This window comes from Erythrolamprus reginae, chromosome 3 (genome assembly GCF_031021105.1).
Source record: "Erythrolamprus reginae isolate rEryReg1 chromosome 3, rEryReg1.hap1, whole genome shotgun sequence".
NCBI lineage: Eukaryota > Metazoa > Chordata > Lepidosauria > Squamata > Dipsadidae > Erythrolamprus > Erythrolamprus reginae.
Genome location: NC_091952.1, coordinates 213,037,223 through 213,060,118, shown reverse-complemented (window position 1 = coordinate 213,060,118; position 22,896 = coordinate 213,037,223). Strand labels below are relative to the sequence as shown.

General features: G+C 39.8%; 1 protein-coding gene across 1 annotated transcript in view; it reads right to left on the bottom strand.

Annotated features, from left to right (window-relative positions):
• The window catches only part of CHD7 (chromodomain helicase DNA binding protein 7), a 184,683-nt gene that overhangs the window by 147,815 nt on the left and 13,972 nt on the right, over positions 1–22,896 (bottom strand). The window contains exon 3 of the mRNA XM_070747811.1: positions 6,391–6,497. The gene's annotated coding sequence lies outside the window, so the exon portion shown is untranslated. The remainder of the gene's footprint in view (positions 1–6,390; positions 6,498–22,896) is intronic.

The window sequence follows — 22,896 nt, the reverse complement described above, 5'->3', positions numbered from 1 at the left end:
GAAAGCAAAAGAGAGAAAGAGAAAAGGAGAGGAGGGAGGGAGGGGAGGAAGGAAGGAAAAATGGAGGGAAAAGGAAGGAAGGAAGGAGAAATGGAGGGAACAAGGAAGGAAGAATGAAATGAATGGAGGGATGGAAAAATGAAGGACTTTTTGGGGGGCGGGGGAAGGGTAAATTAAAAAAAAATTCTCTCAACATACATTCAAATAATACAGTGCACCATCTAATTTCCCATGAATAAAATGCAGTATTTTGTTAGTAACTAATATCAATCAACAAAAAAGTTGCAAAAGTTTTTTTTTTCTAATGTTGTCATCCATGTACATACTTTTCCTTTAATTAAATTCTCTCCTTAATGTTCCTTCAAAAAGTACACCAATTATATTTCTAACTTATTAACCATTATGCCAAAGTGCTTCCTTCTTTATACATTTTTCTATAAACCAAGAAAACCTTGTATAGCCAATCAGATGTTAACAAAAGAAAATTAACAAAACATAAACATATACAAATTTCAGACTTCTCCCCCCTCTAAATAGTACATTTACCTAATCCAAAATTTAAAAATTATTTCAGCCCATCTAACATTTAGCCAATTAATACTTGTCTACATAACTTACTTAATTATTACTCTTAAATTTCAATTTGAGAAAAGGAAAAAAATTCTAAATGTTCTCTATTTTCAATCAAGTAAAAATCATTATCATTAATCTCAACAGTTCTAAATTCAATTCCATTTATGCATTAAACCAAATCATATTATCTACTACATCTTATTATAATCAATACTTCTAAATTTATTAAAACAGATCAGCAATTCCTAAATTCATATATCTAAATAGAAAAAATAAAAAAGAGCAAAAAAAAACAATACTCCAAGCTTAATCAACCCTTCTCAAACTCCAATTTCTTTAATCTGAGCAGAACTTTGAACCAAACCCCTTTCTTTTTTATTTTGTATCCCCTTTTAATCCCCCTTTCCATTTTATTCTTTCTATTCTTCCTTCTAGGAAGGAAGGACTTTGTTAGAAAAATAAGGGGGTTATTGGATCAAATTTTGAACATTTGACAAGTTAGTTGTGATTGTGGTCATGTCCCAGGGTTATGTGAACAACTTTTGGGATCTTCTGACAAGCAGTTGCAGGGATTCACTTAACGACTATGGCAAGAAAGGTGGTAAAGTGAGGCAGAACTCACTTAATAACCATCTTACTCAGGAGATAGAAACGTGGGCCTCCACTGGGGTCAAAACAGAAGTTGAGGATTATCTGTCTGACCAGTACACTCTTTTAGAAGCAGATCAGGAGTCCATTTTGAAGCTCCACAGAAAACATCTAGGGGGAAAGGCAGGTTGTCTTCGACTTACAATGGTTCATTTACTGAACGTTCAAAGTCACAACGGCCCTGAAAAAGGTGACTTATGCCCCTTTTTTACACTTAGGACCTTTGCAGCAGCCTGATGATCGCAGGATCAAAACTTTGCTGCCATTTCATATTTATGACCGTTGCTGTGTGCCCTGAGGTCACGTGACCCCCTTTTGTTTCTAACCGATCCACACCCAGGCATGAAAATGTGCCGCTCAGACATTATATTTTTTCACCCACACCGAAAAAAAATTGGAGGGAACATTGAACATAAATAGTCTGGAACACAAAGCACCTCCTGTTATAGATTTACTACTAGAAAGTCACCAGACCATTCCTGAAATGGCCAAATCATCATCTTTTTCTAGAAGAAAAAGCAAGTGTTCCAAAAAGTGCCTTTGTACACAATAACCAGGGAGCAATAACAATACTTTCTGATAACTAATGGTCTCGTGTCGAAGCAGAGAAACTTTGCTGCAATATACTAGTACTAGCAATGCTATACTAGTACTAGTACTAGCAATGCTTAATCTAATGGCGTACAATACCAAGTCCCAACTGATCCCTATAACCCAACTTAATGACCTGCAAGGCAGTGCCCCTGAAAGAGTAAAGAATTCCTGGATAACAAAGGCCTTATTCACACCCCTGCCACAGACATTCAGCTAATACAACACCCCAAACTCCACTATACATATTTCCAAAATGGATACCACTTTACCAGACTCGGCCAGATTTTGGTAATACACATTAAGTAGCCCTGCCATAAGAGAGCCCTTATTGCAGATTGATCTGGCAATGAATAACAGCAGCTGGAGGCTAGATATTAATATTAAAAACTTCAGAATTATAAAATGTAGAAAAGTAAAAGTAAAAATAAACAAATTAATAAAAAAACTCCTATATATCAGTATTAAAAACACAATGGGAACTTTTCTTTCCCATCTCTCTAATTTGCCATTTCATAAGCATCATAATATACAGTAAGCAATTTTTGAAGGATCAAAATAACTATACACTCAATTTCTTTATTTCCAATTCTTCTCACTAAGTATGACATGAGTATTTAAGGTTTGTTGCCCATGGAGTGTTATTTGATGTAGGTTCTGCCTACCAATCTCTTATACTTTTATATGCACTCCATGAATACTTCATGCTTGTGGAAGGGCCAGGTTGCTTCAATGCTTCTATGAAACCTCATGTCTTTCATTTCTGGTTAAATGATGGAAATACATTTGCTGCTTTTATCTATGGTGGACTTTGCCATCTAGTTCAGATACTCCGAATGATAAGTAGGTAAGCTCATCTTTAATTAAGAGATGACTGTATAGAAGGAAACAGCATTTTAATGTTATGGTTTCGAGCAATTTGAGGAATTATAGGAAAGAAACCACATGTGTAATTCTGCCTAAGAGAAAACAAAATAGGAACTACCCAGATAATGCAAGACAGATGTTCTATGGTCAATGAAGTTTGTATTAGAAAGCAGCCTGCCCATTCTTTGCACTAGATGAAGTTTTGGAACATTCTCAAAGGATATTTCTTGCAATAATAGGATAGATAATAGCATAAAGGCTCTGTAGGCATTTTATCTTGTTCCATCTGGGTAGGAGCTGCCCACAAATCCCACTTCATACTCTACAGCAGTTTATTATACTGTACTGTACAACAGAGAAGAAAAAAGCACACTTGCAGACTGGAGGTATGATTCTTATACCATCTTGTCTAGAACAGACCTGGGCATTTTAGGGCCTGTGGGCCACATCTAGCCCTTTGGTTGTTTCTGTCTGACCCATGGCAGCGACAGTGGGGAGCAAAGGGGGCAACGGTGGAACACAGTGTCAGGACAGTGGCGGGTGAGTAGAGGCAGGAAAGCAGCAGGATGGGGCAGTGGCAGCTCTCCACAACAATCCTAGTTGGCTCCTTGGGAAAAATTAATTGCCCAGCCCTGGTCCTAGAAGCTCCATTTTGACTCCTGAATTTAGGTTAATACTAGAAGTTAGATGGAATTGTGATGTATTTGATAGATTTAAAACAAGGTGAATTTAATTAAAAGACAGAAATAATGTTGCAGGATGAACTATCTGCCACAGTTTACCCGGAAATGTTTAGTCCTAAAAGAGAGGTGGATAAATTTTTATTTTGTTTGTATATGATAGCCAAGAAGCACAATTAACACTTTAGAAGGATTGATAGAAACATATAAACATATAAACATAGAAGACTGACGGCAGAAAAAGACCTCATGGTCCATCTAGTCTGCCCTTATACTATTTCCTGTATTTTATCTTACAATGGATATATGTTTATCCCAGGCATGTTTAATTCAGTTACTGTGGATTTACCAACCACGTTTGCTGGAAGTTTGTTCCAAGGATCTACTACTGTTTCAGTGAAATAATATTTCCTCACGTTGCTTTTGATCTTTTCCCCAACTAACTTCAGATTGTGTCCCCTTGTTCTTGTGTTCACTTTCCTATTAAAAACACTTCCCTCCTGGACCTTATTTAACCCTTTAACATATTTAAATGTTTCGATCATGTCCCCCTTTTCCTTCTGTCCTCCAGACTATATAGATTGAGTTCATTAAGATAGTGTCTACAAACTGTGCAGACCACATCAACTGTATAGGCAGAATTGTGGACTTTGTTTATAAAGGTAGCATATACTGTACGTTTCAGTCTATAAGACATACTTCCTACCCACTGCCCAACATTGGGTGGAAATGCCTGAGCATCTTATAGAGTGAATGTTGCCAAAGCCCCGCCCACACCCACCCTTTGGCCCCTGCCTCCCAACAGTTTGCCTCCTTGCTACAAACAGCCTGATTTAGCACAAGTAGCTGATTGGCAGGTGGATCTGCCTCCTGGAATACCACCAATCAGCTGTTCCAGGGGGAGAGAAGGGGTGTGGGCATGTGCACGCATGCTAGTACACCCACAAACCCCCTCTTTTGGCACGTGAACCAAGAAAGGTTCGCCACCACTGCTCTAGGTGCTGAGGATAGGTCAAATGCCAGGGCCCTAAATTGAAAGTGCTTATCTGCATAGCAGAATCTGAGATACTGCCGGTGCTGTTTGTTTATAGGAATGTGCAAGTAGGTGTCTGTTAGATCTAAGGAGGCCAGAAGATCTCCCTTCGTGATATATTCCAAGATGCAATGGCAATACAAACATTGACAGAAAATATGTATCACAATCTGCTACTACAAGTCAGATGGTAGCTTTGTCTTTTTGTAGTGTTGCATGATACTCTCCCGTTGGTTATCCTTATGTAGTTTGTGATAAACAACACATTCTAAATATTATGACTGCACACTAAAAAAATATGCATTTCTGAGAGCAACTGCTGCAAATCTTGCTTAAACGTCTATAATTTTCTGATCAGTGTTTAGCAATTATAGGAACATAGCTCATGAAAAATGATCCCTGGATTCCTAAACTGCTTGTTCAAGAAATTGTATTTATTATTTATGGCATGTTCTCTGAAGTATCCAGTGTTAACTTTGTTCTTTTATTAACGATTTTTGAGTCAACAGTGTTTAAAAAATTTTAAATGAACTGCTACTGATTAAAATAATAATTTACATGTATTATTCTAAAGATAATGTAAAATCATTTATTTAAAAAAAATCTCATAAAGGTCCAACATTGGTCCATGTGAAAATATATAAGTGTCATAAATTACTTTAGCAGTATTAGTACAAAGGTAAAAATTTATTATTTAAACTAAGCAATCAATTAAGATGCACCCTGAGGAAAACCAACACGGCATCAATTTCTTCAAATAATTTAAATGATGTTTCAGGAAAAGTTAATTGTTCTGAGAGATGATCCAGTTTACCTCTCAAAAAATTGTATAGGCTATTTTTTAAACCAGCAATCCCCTCAAATGTAAACTTTTCACAATTGGATTTATTTTACTATTTTTTTTATTTTACTATTTCAAGCTCTACAATTATTTATGCTACTACTTTGTATGTTTCATAATATGAACACTTCTGATCTGATGAAGGGAAATGAAATATAAACTGTTGAATTTAGGTCTACTAAACTTAATCATAAAATACAATGTTCCAGACATTTGCTCAAACTAGCTCCTTGCTTGATGTCTGGTTAGTTACAACAATGCTTCCACATCTCTTACCACTTGTATTTCCCCTATCTCTAGGCAATGAATACAGAATTGTCAGAGATCAATTGCTTAGAATAATAGGAAGAAGCTAGAACTCAATGAACTATAGAGTCTTTCAACTTCAGACTCTTAACTTGTTTTAAGAAAGGTAGAATTCAAGAGACCTTCATTCTAAGGTAACAAAGGAAAGCCAGGTGAAAAACAGAATGTGGTTTATCTATTTCTAACAACAGAACTCTCTTCAAAAGGTGACTGCTGATTTCACAGGCATCACGACAATAGTTTTCTTTTTCCACTTGGTAGCTGCTTTAATTCCTGCACAACTGAGGAAGATGAATCACAGTGTCTGCAAAGAGAAAAACATCAAACTCTGCAGACGTGAATCAAAGGTTACTGAGTTCACTTGAGAACTTCTAAACTACTGATGGTAGATCCAAAAAGGCTAATATCCAGCAAAATAATTACGATTTTTAAATCTCTGACTGGACAATGTTGATATAAAGTTGCAATGGTACACTGACAAGCATAATTAAACTGAAATAAATATATTTGGAGAAAAGTTATTTTATTCAGCATTTATTAATAAAGCCACTAAGCCTTATAGGATATAATATAAGAGGGAGTGTCCTTATATGAATAACCCATTCAATAATTCCTCTTCTAAGCTATTTAGAAGCAATAACTTTTAAAACCCCAAAATATTGTCTACCTATACTCCAGAAAATAGGAAGCAAAACTGAATATATCAAGGTCCCTAAATAAATTTGTTAAAGTTGAAAAAGTTAGTATTACATTAAAAATACCAATGATCTTATATATTTTTTATATTTTTTATATTTCAGTGTATATGAGGATTTAGAAAAACGCTTCTAGAGCAGAGGTGTCAAACTCACATCGTCACAGCTGCATCACGTGATGTATTGGGACTTTTCCCCCTTCGCTAAATAGGGCATAGGTGGGGCCAGTACGTGATTCATCCGGGCCATTTGACAGCCCTGTTCTATCAGGAAAAACCAAATTTAGAACTATAATATTAGGATGTTTTTCTTAATAACACAAGATTAAAGACCAAAGGAGATATTAAAAACTGCTTTAAGAATTGTTTTCAAATACTTCAGTAGGAATTCTAAACAATGAGAATACAATTATTAAGCTACTAAGCAAAACTTATTACCATGTTTCCCCGAAAATATGACCAACCCCGAAAGTAAATGATTTTTACACTTGCACCCAATATAAGTCCAACCCCCAAAATAAACCCAAATTAAGATGCCACCTATGCCAGGGTGCATGGATAAAAATTAAGCTAGGGTGAGGATGGAGGGGTGGAGCTTCCCTACTACTTACCTTGAGACAGTTGCAGCCACACCTTGAACATTTGCTTTGCCGGCCCATTTCTTCTACAGTTGGCAAGGCCTGCAAGGCTTTTTCTAAAACCTTCTGCAGCCAATAACAGAGCTCAGGATAAATCCAGAACTCTGATATTGGCTGCACAGGGCTTCAGGAAAATCTTGCAGGCCTCAGGAGTTCCTGACAGCGAAAAGGAGGACGAGGGCAATGCATGCAAGTGAGGTGAGTCAGTGGACATTTTCCCCCACTCCTCAAAAATTAAGCCAAGTGGCAAAAAATAAGGCAGGGTCTTATTTTTGGGAAAACAGGGTATCCAAAGCACACAAGCTAGCTTACTGCATTATCTTCATTATCTAATTCATCTAATGACTACCTACTTGTACAGCATTTGAAAACTACCTGAAAACCAACTTCTTTAATTTTGTAGAGGACTGCTTATTGTCCTCAGCATACAGCAGAAAAGTCCCAGCTTAAACAAGCTTTTCTTGTACACACTATTAACATTCTTTCTTTCAAACTTGGCAGGGTTACTGCTGAAAATAGTTTATCTATTCTCGCTGTAACACCACATATGTAATTGAGAGGAAAACATAATCATGAATAAACTGTATGATAGATACCACAGAAGAGCCAACCGATGTGGCTCGTAAGAGGACCCCGTCAGAGATTGCAACACCCTAGGGAAGTCCCAGGTCGGGAATAAGCAGAGGTCGAAGATTTGAAGCCTCTTTAAGAACCAGCGAAGTGTGGGAAATTGTGCCAGTGAGTCCATCTGGTCACAGGGGAGAACTGAGGATAAGGCTGCCACCTGGCATGGTAGAGTGATAGGGGAGACATCCTTGGCCAGTCCCCACTGGAGGAATTTCAGCACGTTCGGAAGAGGTATGTGAATGGGTGAAAGCCCCACGGATGTGCACCAGGAGCAGACGGCTTTCCAAATGACAGCGTAAATCCTTTCCGTGAAGGGCTAACAAGACAACTGGTTGGTGAGAATGATGTCATAATCTCAGAATGGGTCATAATCCTGCCACCTCAAAGTGTGCCACTCAACCACCAAAGGCTGTCAGCTGGTAACAGTGGGGATCCGGGTGTACCAACGCCCCCTGTATGAGAGATGACTCGTTGACCAGTATCCACCACCTCGCAAGGTGAATAGAGGACGCCTGAACCAGGATGTCATCCAGGTAGCACTGGACCCGCATGGGTAGGGACTTGAGATAAGCGGTCCCCACCACCAGGACCTTTGTGAAGACCTTGGGGGCCAATGAGAAGCCAATAGGAAGCACCCTGTACTGGAAATGCTTACCTGCATAGCAGAACCGAAGGTATTAGCAATTAAGATGATTAATCAGTATGTGCAAGTAGGCCTCTGTCAGGTCCAAGGAAGCTAGGAATCTCCCTATCTGATGCACCCCAGGATAGACTGAAGAGAATGCATCTTGAACCATCTATATTTAATATAAAGGTTCAGATGCTTCAGGTCTATATCTGCCTCCATCCCTCTGAGGTTTTGGGGATGAAGAAGAGGATATAATAGCACCCCTGTACCCTGCTGGTCCTGAGGAACTTGCTGGATAGCCTGAATGTCCAGTAGGTGCTGGATTGCTTCATCCATAAGGGCTTTCCTGGAGCACATTTTGGATATGGGACATTGGATGAAAAACCTCAGGGGAAAGGGAGAGAAATTTCAGAGAAAGACCCTGGCTAACAGTTTTTAGTACCCATTTATCTTGGGTGGTCTGCTCCCAGACTGATGTGAAAAAGCATCAGGTGACCTCAGGTAGGAGGATTTGTAAGGATCTTATCTGGACCGATGGAAAGGATGCCTTCCTCCTCCCCTGAAAGGTTGCTTGAACTGCCTCCCCCTCCTGGATCTATCCAAGGACTGGTGCTAGTGAGATGCGGACTGTCCTTGGGACTAGAAGAAGTTGAAGCCCTGGTCAGCAGCCTGAAAAGGCCATTGGGAATTGGGGGACTGACAGACATTGCCCCTCCAGGAAAGCAAGAGCAGCACCTTCCTCCTGTCTCGAGTTTCAATGAGAATTGAGTCCAATGCATCACAGAACAAATGTTGACCCCAGAATAGGGAGATGGCCGGTGACTACGGACCACTGGTAAAGCCAATGCATTCGCCTAGCAACTACTGAGGCCACTATTGCCTTCAAAGCAAACCAGGAGGCGTGAAGGATAGGTCCTGTTGTACTCCAGTGTTAGACGCTGGAATATTCTTAAATGAGACGCAACCATATTATTTATTTATTTGACTTTTATGCCGCCCTTCTCCGAGGACTTGGAGTGGCTTACAACATATAATAAAACGATGTATAACATTTTAGATCCAATTAATTAAATATAAAATCTAGAAAATCTAAGCCCTAAAAAGCAGTAATTCCCATTTTAATCAACTTTGTCTCAGCACATTCATCGGCCAGTGGGCAAGAATCTAATAGCTCCAAGCCTGGTGGCAAAAATGAGTCTTAAGACTCTTGCGGAAAGCAAGGAGGGTGGGGGTAGTACGAATCTCCGGGGGGAGTTGATTCCAGAGGGCTGGGGCCGCCACAGAGAAGGCTTTCCCCCTAGGACCCACACACCGACATTGTCTAGTTAACAGAACCTGGAGAAGGCCAACTCTGTGGGACCTGACCAGTTGCTGGGATTCGTGCGGCAGAAGGCGGTCTCATAGGTATTCTGACCCAATGCCATGTAGAGCTTTATAGGCCATAACCAACACTTTGAATTGGATCCGGAAACCAATTGGCAGCCAGTGCAGTCCGTGGTTGGAGAGATATGTACATGTCTGGGCAAGCCCATAACTACTCGCGCGGCTGTATTCTGCACAATTTGCAGTTTTTGAACACTCTTCAGAGGTAGCCCCATGTAGAGAGCATTGCAGTAGTTGAACCTACAGCTGGATCCAGGGAAGGCTTCTTGAGGGGGGAGCGCACAAGTGCCTCCTTGTAGGGAGCTGGAAAGGACCCCTCCCTCAATTAAGCATTGGTAATCTCATGGACCAGCTCCATGTTACCTCCCTGCTGGCCAAAACCAGCCAGGAGGCACACAGGTACAACAAACAAGTGATGGAACTCACAGCTCCCATGGCCTTGTCCACTTCATCAAATGTTACGAGGTCAAACTCCTCCCATACAGATGGACTAGGACAGGCCCCTGTCATCTCGACTGACTCATTGTCAGCTGACACTGCATTCCAATTGGAGTCAAGGTCTGTCCAGATCTGAGCAATTTTATTTGCGAAAAACTTAAAGTCCTCATCACTACCCTGCAAGGATCCATCAATTCCCCCTTGAGTTTAGGGAGCGAGTCACCCTAAACAGAGCTGCTGGGTGGGATTCCACAGATGCAATCAGGGCAACATTATACACACATCTTGTCACCCTGAGCACCACTTTGTAAATCTCCATATGAGCTTTTACAAGTATTCAGTCAGATTCGGAGTGGCTCACACTCCTCAGTGAACCAAGGAGATCTCCAGGGTCTACTGCCATAGAGTGGTTGCAAAGGCGTAATTCTGTCTAGAGCCTCCGCCACCCCCATATTCCAGGCTGCAACAAGAGATTCTGCTGAACTATGTACAAGCGAATCTGGCAAAACCCCAAGCGCCTTCTTAAAACACTCTGGGTCCATCAGGCATCTGGGGCAGAACCTCCTAATCGGTTCCACCTCCCTGTGGGGGAGGATTGATGCCTTAAAATCCAGCCATAGCAGAAAATGATCTGCCCATAACAAAGACAAAGATATCTAAGGCCCTTAATTTCAGATTATTGTTCAACTGCTGAGAGGAATACCAGATGGGGAGCGTGTCCTCCTTCGTAATTGGGCCCTGATCTTCTTGGGTCAGGGTGCATGGTTGCCATGGTGGTCATGAACTCCTGCGCCAACCCAGAGGATTCGCCGAGTGATGGTAGATTGAAGTCCCTCAAGACAATAAGTCTGGGGAATTCCACCGCCAGCCCGGCTACCTCCTCGGATAGCGCAAGCATGGATGTTGACACGCAGCTGCTAGGCAGGTACATGAGCAACAAGCCCACCTGTACCCCTAGGTCCAGCTTCACAAAGAGGGACTCATAATCCTCTCTCTCGGGAGCAGTGAGCCTGCATAGGCTGATGGCCTTCTTGACTATAATAGCCACTCCTCCTCTCCTTCCCTGGGGTTGTGGCTGGTGCTACACCTGAAACTCAGCTGGGCACATTTCAGAGAGAGGGACCCTCTCACTAGGCCCAGCCAGGTATCAGTTACACATGTCAGGTCGGTCTTCTCATCCAGGAGTAAATCCTTGATGAAGAGAAGCTTTACTTACAACTGACCTGGCATTAAGCCACAGCAGTCTGAGTCCCGGGTCCGGATTTTGCTTGTCATCAGTCCCCGAGACTGAGCAAATGGGGCCGGAACAAGTAATCGCTTTTAAGCAGCGAGCTCTTTCCCCCCAAGAACAGCCTACCCTATTAGAGCAGCGAATACAACAAATGAGGTTGAAGACAATGTTTTCACCACCCAACCAGCTGCTTGGTGGGCCTTGATGAGGGCCCCTTCTTATCTTCTGGTCACAACAGCTCCTCTCAGTCACTCGGCATAGTGGTAGAAGAATGCAGAGCCACTATTGGAGCATCTAGGGTAGGTATTATGAGAAGGGAGGACAATTCTGGACCCACATTAAAGTGTTTGTGAGCAAGCAAGGATGACATGGACCTCGAGGCTGGACCTGACCATTTATGCTGGACCTTGTGAAGAAATAGCTGTGGCGCAGGGACCACATCCACCTCTTCTCAGGAAGACACTAAGTACAACTATTTGCTTGAACTGATGTTGAAAGCATATTTATAAAATTACTGTATTTAGAATATTTTTACTACATCATTTTTATTTATTTATCTTTTCCCAATGTACAGGCTCTAGATCAAGGTTTTCCAGCTTATATTTGTTTGTTCGTTTGTTTGTTTGTTTGTTTGTTTGTTTACTTACTTACTTACTTACTTACTTACTTACTTACTTACTTACTTACTTACTTACTTACTTACTTACTTACTTACTAGATTTGTATGCCGCCCCTCTCTGGAGACTTATAAAACCTGAAAAGGTGCTTTATTAAGTCAATCTACTGAACTGTTAGCAAATTTAGTTATATGAATAAATTATGTATAGAAAATTAGCCAGAATAGTTTCATCTGACTCTCTGTCTGGCTCCAGAGCACAATACAGGGAAAATAAGTGTTCAGTATGCCATACTCTAAAATAGAAAAACTTGAATGGTCACTTTTGTTTTTTCAGCAGAATAGCAGGAAGTTTGCAGATTGGCTAGAAGTTTATGAAACAATGAAGCATGTCAAATTGTATAGAAATTGGAGCATGAGGTTTGACCTATACTCTCTCTGGGGGGAAAAAATCAAATTTTTAAATGAATGTGCCTTTGAGAGAAACAGTAAAAAAGTGTATCACAGTTATAGTCCCATGCCAAATGTCTGATTGAAGGATGAGGGTATAATGAAAAGTTGTTCATATGAAAATGGTGGTATTTTTCCAGAGTTCAATGGACCTGAAGCAAAAATATAAAAGGCAGTCTTTTAATCTACTCTTACAATATCTCTAAACTGCAGATACAGATCAGAAGATGAGTCTGGAACTGGAATGGAGCAGGTTTAGATGCAAAATTAAATGCAAAAATAAGGAAAAGAAACAATCAGGGTAGGTTCATTTTTAGTTGTTTATTTTTAAGTCATATAATCTCTTACCTTGTAACTTTGGGTAGTGTACAAGGTTAAAAACAAAGTTAACTTTAAAATTATGTCACAAAAACAGAATAAAAAGAGATTAGAAGAAAAAAAATCAAATTTTTAAATGAATGTGCCTTTGAGAGAGACAGTAAAAAAGTGTATCACAGTTATAGTCCCATGCCAAATGTCTGATTGAAGGATGAGGGTATAATGAAAAGTTGTTCATATGAAAATGGTGGTATTTTTCCAGAGTTCAATGGACCTGAAGGAAAAGAATATTTCACCAGTCCCCATGCTTGTTGATATAACCAGCTTTGGAGAATGAGGCCAGCTTCAACCTGGGGGAAAGATGTTCCATAAATTGGGGTCCACAGCAGAAAGGACCCACCACCTATTACCCACTAAATGAAACCCCCTTGTCAACAGGACTTGCAACATGCCCTTTGCACTGAAATCTGGTATGATGGGCAGACTTAATCAGGGAAAGATAGTTTCTCAAATAACCCAGCCCCATGCTATTTAGGGATTTAAAGGTCAAGAGCAGTATTTTAAATTGGACCTGAAACAGGCTGGTAACAAATGTACCTTGTGAAACACAGATGTTAACGTGTTCTTCTAGTAACATATAATTGTGCATGCTGCTGCATTCTGCCTTGGCTGAAGTTTACAGAAACTTCATAAGTATCTATCGTCCAACCAAGAGGTGACTAGGGTATAAGTGACTGAATATAGGGCTCCTCAATCTAGGACTGAAAGCAACTGGCACACACCACTAAGTTGAGTAAAGACCCTCTTAACCATGATTGCCATCTGCTACTGAACTAGAAATCATGAATTTAGGATTAAGCACGGGTCTCTTTGGAGCAGTACAACTCCATCCAGCACCAAAGATGGAATAATACTAGAGCCAGAGGACCTCAAAATCCAGACACTCAGTCCTACCAGGTTTCAGCTGAACTCTGTTGTCTCCACACACCCCACTCAACCTATCCAAATCCTCACAGTCTCCAGGAATTGAAAAAAATCATCTACTGCTTTGCTTAGTTCACCAGTGGTAGAGATGTATGGTTGGATATGATCAACATTTGATGGATGAGCTCACCAAATGGACTCATGCAGATATTAAAATAGGAGTAGAGCGAGCACAGACTCCTGTGGCACCTCACACATATTTCCAAGACAGTAGTGGATAATAGTGCTACATTTACAGGTACCAAGTAATTCCATAAACATACACCTGCTACTTAAATAATATTTAAATAATCCATAAATACTTTTGCGCTGAGTCTGTTTTATCAGAGTACAAAAATGTTACTTCAAAAAATATTTTGAGCAAAAATAGAAACTTTATTATTGTGGTGTTGGTAGAATTTTAAAAAGTAATGATTAGGCTATGAAATAATATGAAATCACCGTAGTTCATTTATAATTGTTACCAAGAAGGTAGTAATCAGTTTTCAACATTCTTTAAGCAGCAAAGATGTAATATTTTTACATAGATAAACACTAGGCTCAGCTCATATAGTTCATACTGGCTGGCTAGTTCCATTTAAAGACATGGTCATTCACTACAGCCTCTTTTTGCCCTTTAAGAGCAAAAAATGAATGCAAAAGCATGCATATTGATTCTTTACCTTTGTTTGGTATGTATTAGTCTCTATCAGAAAAACGTCTTGCTCAAAATATTTGACAGATCAATTTGATCAAAACTAGAATAAAAATTAGTTCTGTGTTTGTTGGATTTTAAAGATTTGGAACTGAACACTCAAACTTGCTTAAGTTTACAGTTCTTGCTACTATTTTGGTTTTGCACAATAGTTGTCAAGCAACTTCGATTTAAATTGAACAAACCATCATCCAGGCTTTTAAAAAATAATTGGACCAATGGAAAATTTAAAATTTCAGATCACTCTGAAGACTGTCTCACAAGACAGCTATTAGCTGGGCAAAGAATCTTATTTAAAAATGAATCAGCTGTTACAGTCAGGATGCTCAATCACAAAACAAGCATTTTAGTAAAGTTTTGTTTATTGCTTCCTAATAATTTTTTTAAAAATCACACAGAACAAAAGGACAGGTGAGTGCCATGGGCATATACTGTACTAGCAATATTAGAAAATACAGTGGTACCTCTACTTATAAACTTAATTCATTCCATGACCAAGTTCTTAAGTAGAAAAAATTGTAAGAAGAAGCGATTTTTCCTATAGGAATCAATGTAAAAGCAAATAATGTGTGCGACTGGGGAAACCACAGGGAGGGTGGAAGTCCTTTTTTCCTCCCAGTAGATTCCTAGAGAGGCCTCACGGAGGCTTCTCCCCGGCTTTTCCGGTAAAAGTTTCGGAGGCTCGGGTTTGTAAGTAGAAAATGGTTCTTGAGAAGAAGCCAAAAAAAAATCTTGAACACCTCGTTCTTATCTAGAAAAGTTCATAAGTAGAGGCGTTCTTAGGTAGAGATACCACTGTACCCTTTTGTGATTTGTCAATTTGTGTCTTAAAGCCATCAACCCAGAGAAAAAGCATACTTTATAATGTATAATTGCATTTTGTACAAAACTAAAATATTTTCCAAACCCAGATATTTCATCTAATTCAAGAACAGTAAGCATAAAAATATATCAGAAAAGGAACCCAGCTTCAGCTTGATGTCCATTGACTAATATCAGTCTAATTGCAGCATTTACAGCTTGCCTCCATGATACAATAACCTACGATGTTGAGACAAGAAAACTTAACTAGAATTAAGAGGATTTATAATCTGGGTGGATTAAGTGGTATTAAAGAAGTTTAAGTATTTAATAATAAGTTATCTCAAAAATAAAGACCTGAAGTCAACATTTATATGAAATAACTCTACAGAATTTTTCTCTTCAAACTTGTCAAATTTAACTCTTGTGGATTTCAACTCCCACTTCTGAGCTAGCATGACTGGAGGAGGAATTCTGGGAGTTGAAGTCCACAAGTGTTAAAGCTGTCAAGTTTAAAGTTTGAAATGGACTTTCTTTTGTATGCTTTCCTTTTTACAAAAAAAAGCCACTTTCAACGACTTCTTTAAGTATATTTCTAGGATTTGATGTAATGTCTTATTTTATAAAATGATAGGAAGAAAGGGCAGGTAGAGTGCTGTACTGCAGGCCACTGAAGCTGACTTGTAGATCTGAAGGTCAGCGGTTCAAATCTCATCACCGGCTCAAGGTTGACTCAGCCTTCCATCCTTCCGAGGTGGGTAAAATGAGGACCCAGATTGTGGGGGCAATAGCCTAGTGCTATTGCTAACATGTTGTAAGCCGCCCTGAGTCCAAGGAGAAGGGCGGCATAAAAATTGAATAAATAAAATAAATAAATAAATAGTATTACTTTCAGAAACAGACATAAAAGCATCTTCCTATGGTAGAAATAATGCCTTCCCAGCCCTAACCAGGTGCTAATGGTTTTCCCAGCTCTTCCTGGCTTGCAATCTCTTTCATTGTTACTCTATCTGAATAAGGTTTTTTTTAAGCCCTAACCAGGGGATAAAATAATGTGCTGAAGCTGACCAGACTAAGGATGCTAGCCACATGAATATCTGGTAATCAAATTCTTTTCTATTTTCCTCCCCAAAACTAAGGTGCGCCTTATACTCTGGTGTGTCTTATACCCCAAAAAATATGGTATTGTATATTGTTGGGATCCTTGATGCTCTCTAAGCTTGTCAGTCAAGCTCAGACAACACCAAGGACTTCTCATGTGAACCCTGAGCTATGAATATTCTCCTTACTGGTATGTATTGCTGTTTTAATCATTAAAATTTTAATAATCAGCGTTTCTAAGTATATTTTTAGCATGTCCTACTGAAAGAAAATAAATGGAAAAAGGATATTGTTATGGTTTCTAGTACTTGGATAACAAGTGTGAATACAGTATTCCTCCAAAGTAAAAACAATCATCCTGCCAAAACTTTTTGGTAAAGAAAATTATCTGATGGTTTATACCTTTTTGTTACAGTAAGTAGGAATTATTTTAACATCACTGGATTCTTGATGAATGAGATAATTTCCAATCATGACAACACCTGTCCAGGAACTCTTAACAAAGTAGGAAAACAATACTATCCCTCTAGAATCTGTTATTCAAGGGCATACAGCCTTAGAATATGATAATTAAAATTCCTACAACTAATAAACATTCAATGATCCTCCAGAAACCTATCTCAAACATTAACATAGAAGAAAACCATATCCATTCATGACATGTTGGTGGACAAATGTGCTTGAGGAAATTACTGAAAGCTGGCTGGGCAACAATGGGGATGTAGCACTGTCAGAAATTTCCCCAGCTATATTTCAGCTTATGAAGCAGCTGCAATTCCTTTCCTAGGGGGAGGGGTTACTATGATGGTAGAAGTGCAGTGATAGGGAGAATGTCTGATTGAATTTGAGTATATTTAAGAGAACTGCAGTTGGGATAGGATAAATTCACTTCTGGTGTACTGAATATCAGCTGCCCAGCAATGGCCCTGGACATCCTCTTGGAGCTGCTGCTTGTGATAAACTGACAAGATCGAAGTTCCACAAGTTATTTCCATGCCCTGAGAATGGGGTCCAGTGTAATTTTTTAGTCGGGAGTGCTCAAAGTTATGGTTGCTTTAGTGTGCCTTAAGGTTCAATACCTTTCCATGTGTTATTTAACGTCTATATGAAGCAGCAGAAAGAAGCCTTTCATATGTTTAGGTGAGAAATCAACAGTATGCTGAAGGTATTCAGCTGCATATCATCACCCCATGTTGAGCCAAGGATCTAGTTAAGGTTAAGCCTGTATCTGTAGCGGTGTGGAAAAGGTGAAGTAAGCTCATAGTTAATCCCTCAAAACTGGATTGATGTCTATTATTAAATATCTAGAAACATTTATTTTGATAATCATTCTGGTTATGTTCCTCCTAAAGGAGTTGATTCTCTTGGTCTATTCCTTAAAAGAATAGATGGAAGCTACAATGAGGTTAGCTTTTGCTCAGGTTTGGCTGGTAAATTGGTTATGATCATACCTGAACTAAGATGCATTTCAGATGATAATTCAAGTTTTGATCAAAACTGCTTTAGATTTCCATAATGTACACTATAAGGGGAGTCTTTGGAGATGACACGGAGATGACATACAGGAAATCCAAAGTGTCTAGGCGGCTGGCAGGTTAAGCCCGCTATTGAGGGTATCATTGCTTAGGAAAGCACTTTTCTAAGCTTCTGGACCAAATACAAAGCATTGTCATGAATATAAAGCTTTATACTGTAGCACTGAAAATAAATCAGATACAATCTTACCAATGCCATATAGTTAAAAATATTTAAAGAAGGCCCTGAGAATTCCCTCCTCCATCTGAAGTTAAGGCAAACTGGACTAAATTATTGGGTGGGGGGAGGGGTGTTGTCTGTTGTGACCTAATAACAAGTAGGATACTCTGCTTTGTCTTTTCATACTTTACAGGTCTTTTCTACAAAGAAACATTCCAGAAGTGGTGCAAGGAAAGGTATACTACAAGCATGAGTATAATATTTACTTCACATCGATTCCAAAGTAACGATTTGAGGCTACAAACCAATAGTTTGTTTAAAGTGTATCTACATTGTCAAAAAATACAAAAAGTAAGTTGGTGTGGTGAACAGTATCCTAACATCATGTCAGGAAAAATAAGCTGGAAATATAACTCGGGAGTTCATCTTTTGGTAAATGGGAGTTCTCTAACTGGTTTTCTGTCCATGGGAACTAATATTGCTTTAAAATAAAGAATGCTTTATATAATACTATCAGTAGTAAAATGAATTGATGGTATACTTGACAAAGGCAATAATATTTCTTATTGCTATACAAAGAGTTTTCAAGTTATATCAGCAATTGGGACTGTAATTTCCACTGCTAAGCGATGCGATCATAAAGCACGACCACATTACTAGTGCAGATTCAGTTGATATCATTAACTGTGAGATATCATCTCACAGTTGTTAGGTGAAACAATTTCCTCCCAGTTTTCCACAACCAAGTCACTGAATAAGACTGCATAGGTTGCAGGTGGATTGTAAGCAGTCCTGCAGGCAGGAACTGCCTGTTGCCAAATGAGGGAGGGCACAAAAAAGAATGTGAGAGGGAGGTACAGCAAGGGTCAATGGAGGTATTTGGTATATGAGGATGCAAGAGAAGATGGCAAGGTTATGAGAGGATGCATGAAAGAACCACAGGGTTAAGTGCAGTGAGGGTTAGGAAGGATACACAATCATGCAAGAAAAGTGTAGTGAGGTTTGGGAGAGTGCAATGGCCAACATAATATGAGCACAGATAGACTGGGAGAGGGGAGACTTACTCTTAATGATTTACAACATTCCCTGCCTGCCACCTTCACCACTAATTTTCTAGGGAACACAGGAAAGAAAATTGCAAATGGTGATCCTATGATTACAGGCAGTGCCAGAACTCTGAAGACCAGTTCTAATCACCATTCATTCAGCATTGCTGTAGTTTCAAAGGGTCACTGGATGAATAGTCATGTCGAAAACTTTGGTGAGATAGGAAACAAAAAATAATAACAAATAAATTAAATAAACAAATCCTGACTGCAGAATAGTTGCCTCATTTTCCTTTTCCTCCCCCTTCTTTTCTCCTTCTCCTCGTCCTCCTTTCTTCCTCCTTCTCCTATTCCTTTCCTCCTCTTCCTCCCCTTCGTCCTCCTCCTTTCTTTCTTTTCCTCCTCCACCGGCATCCAAACAACTGCCCCACTCTTCCTGCCCCTCCGCTGTCTCTCCCTCTCCCCCAGGTCGCTCACTCATTCCCTGCATGTAGGGCTGGGGAAGGCGATCGCTCTTCCCCAGCGGTTAACAAGTTATAAATACAAGTAAAAAGATCAATAAATACATCGATAAAATATACAATACCATAAAAACTATTATATCATTTTAAAAACTATGCATACTAAAGTCAATTCTAATTCCAAGCCTGCCAGAAAAACCAGGGCTTGACGGCTTTCTGGAAGACTGGTAGGGAGGAGCTCTTTGGGGGCAGTTGATTCCACAGGGTCGGAGCCGCCAGAGAAGGCTCTTCCTCAAGGTCCCGCCAATTGACATTGTTTGGCGGACGGGACCTGGAGAAGGCCAACTCCGTGGGCCCTTACTGGCTGCAGCGAGGTATGAAGTATTTCCTTTCCAATTACCTTTTCTACTGAATGATGCAGCTGGTGCTTTTTGCCAGGCATGGGTGTTTTTTTTTTGGGGGGGGGGGGTGAGGGGAGATTCATAAAGCCTTTTTTAAACCTCAGTGAATATTTCAAAATAAGAATCTGAGAAATTATCTCCAAGTATTAATTGTTAATACTTCTATCAAACAACTGAGCATTTATTTTTATTCTACTATTGGGCTATAGGGCCGTAAAAGGGGAAACCAGAATATATTTAGACTTTTTCCTTAAATAAAAAATAAAGCCTCCAAAAATCGGAACTCCAAAATTTAGTGGCAAACTAAACTTCTCAGTTTGCTGAAAGATTACTAAAAGCTGCTCCAGTAAAAATGGAAAATATACATAGTCCTCAACTTAAAACTATTTGCTTAGTAACTATTCAAAGTTACCATGGTACTAAAAAAAGTGACTTATGAACATTTTTCATGCTTAAGACTGTTTCCTTAGTCACATGATCAACATTCAGATGTTTGGCAATGGATTAATGTTTACGACGATTGCAGTGTCCACCTGTTGTGACCTTCTATCTATCTATCAATAGGGAAGCCAGATTCACTTAACAATCATGTTATTAACTTAACAACTAAAAGGTCGTAAAGTGGAGCAAAAATCAATTAACAACTCTTTTGCTTAGCAACTAAACTTTCAACTTCAATTGTGGTCATAAGTCAAAGGACTACCTATGTAACTCACCGAGTTAAGTTTATTTGTTTTGTCACTTACATATAACTTGACAGATATACAGGTCTGCATACATTTTCTATTCTCTACAATTTGTTGTAAATCCATTTATAAATTTTACTATGAAAATATGCCAAGGTTAACAGATCGCTCACTTCTACCTTACTTTTACAGCGTTTGCAACTCTTGCTGCTCATCTACATATTTTCTTCTCTCATTTGACTGTTCCCTCTCCAAAGTCTTCTATTCCTCCATCCTGAAGTAACAGTGAGATGCTAACCCAGCTCCATCTGTTGGCCATTAAGCTTACAAAATCCTTCTACATCTTAGTGCAAAATTCAGAAAGAGGCTGTAAATGCAATCAACAAAAATTATGTGGTTATCTCTCGGATACATTCAGTTAACCAAATCGTTCTTCTTTTAGGTAACTTCATACAGAAAATGAAGAATGCAAGTTTCACATTTTATATCACTTATTGTAGAAATCTTAACAATAAAGCTAGAATGACACTTCTTTCAAAATTCTTGATCTATCCATTAATACATAAATCGGCCTTCTTCGGGTCCCGTCGACTAAACAATGTCGTCTGGCGGGACCCAGGGGAAGAGCCTTCTCTGTGGTGGCTCCAACCCTCTGGAACCAGCTCCCCCCTGAGATTAGGATTGCCCCCCACCCTCCTTGCCTTTTGTAAACTCCTTAAAACCCACCTCTGCTGTCAGGCATGGGGGAACTGAAGCATCTCCCCCTTGCCCATGTTGTTTTGGTGTTTGATTGATTGTGTGCTTGTTCTTTATATATATATGGTTGTTTTATGAATTTCTTAACTTAAAATTGTAATTGGATTGGTGGGTATTGGATTTGTCACTATGTACTGGTTTTGCCATTGTTGTGAGCCGCCCCGAGTCTGTGGAGAGGGGCGGCATATAAATCCAATAAATCTAATCTAATCTAATCATATGGGTTAGGGTTACAATTATCTATAGTAAGCCAACTAAAAATAGCCTATTTTTAAAAGGCCAGGTTTCTATTTACTATTCTTTCAGTGACTGATCTCTGAAGTTACAGCTTTTATTTAATTTATTAATTCATTTGATTTCTATGCCACCCTTCTTTACAGACTCAGGGCGGCTCACAACAAAATAGGTAAAAAAAATACAATGTTTAAGAAATCTAAATTGAATACTTGGATCTAAACCCCCAATACATTAACACCATCATCCAGTTATCCCATGTACATTCCAATTGTTGGCCGGAGCTAGGCTTATCTCAATGGCCCCAAGTCTGCTGGCAAAGGTGAGTTTTTAAAGCCGTGGGGAAACCCAGGAGGGTGGAGGCAGTACAAATCCCTGGAGGCTCTTCCCCTAGGCCCCACCAGGCAGCATTGCCTAGCTGACGGGACCTGGAGAAAGCCAACTCTGTGGGACCTAACTAGCCACTGGGATACATAAGGCAATCCGGTAAATAATCTGGTCCTAAGCCATGTAGGGCTTTAAAGATCATGACCAACACTCTGAATTGAGTTTGGAGACCAATCGGCAGCCAATGCAGCTCGCGGAGTGATGACGACACATGGGCAAATTTTGGGAGGCCCATGAGAGCTCACACGTCTCCATTCTGCACTACCTGCAGTCTCCGAACATTCTTCAAAGGTAGCCCCATGTGGAGGGCATTGCAGTAATCAAACCTCGAGGTGATACGGGCATGAGTGACTGTGAGAAGGAACTCCGTCCAAATAGGGCCGCAACTGGTGCACCAGGCAAACCTGTGCAAATATTCCCCTCACCATAGCTGAGATGGTGTTCTAAGCTCAGCTGTGGATCAAGGAGGACACTTTTGCTGTGCCCCTGATCTAAATTCTTGATCAAAACTCAGGCATTTGGCAACCCACCCATGCTTGCAACTGCAGGGGTGCTTCAACTGCCGCCATCTATGACATTTGGTCTGATGCACTCCACATTCCACTCCAGTAAGATGCCTTGCAGATTATAGGTGAGGATAGAGTAGTTTATAGCTACCCAATCTTCACCTATCCTTGTAGATCAGTGTTTTTCAACCAGTGTGCCATGGCACACTAGTGTGCCGCGAGACATGGTCAGGTGTGCCGCGAAGAAGGAAGCTCAGGTTCTGGTCTCACAACATTTTGCTGACAGAGAGTGAGAGAGAGAGAGAAAGAAAGAGAGAGAGAGAGAAAGCAAGAGTGAGAGAGAAAGCAAGAGAGAGAGAGAGAGAAAAGGAGAGGAAGGGAGAGAGAGAGAAATGAACAAAAAGGGGAGGAAAAAAGAGAAATGGGAAAATGATTGAGACAGAGAATGAGAAGAAAGAGAGGGAAACAAAAGAGAGGGAGAAGTGACTCTTGATTTAAAGCATATGATAAAAAGCACCCAAAGAATAACACACACACACACACACATATGGGTGTGAAGGAGACAGGGATGGAAAAAGAAAG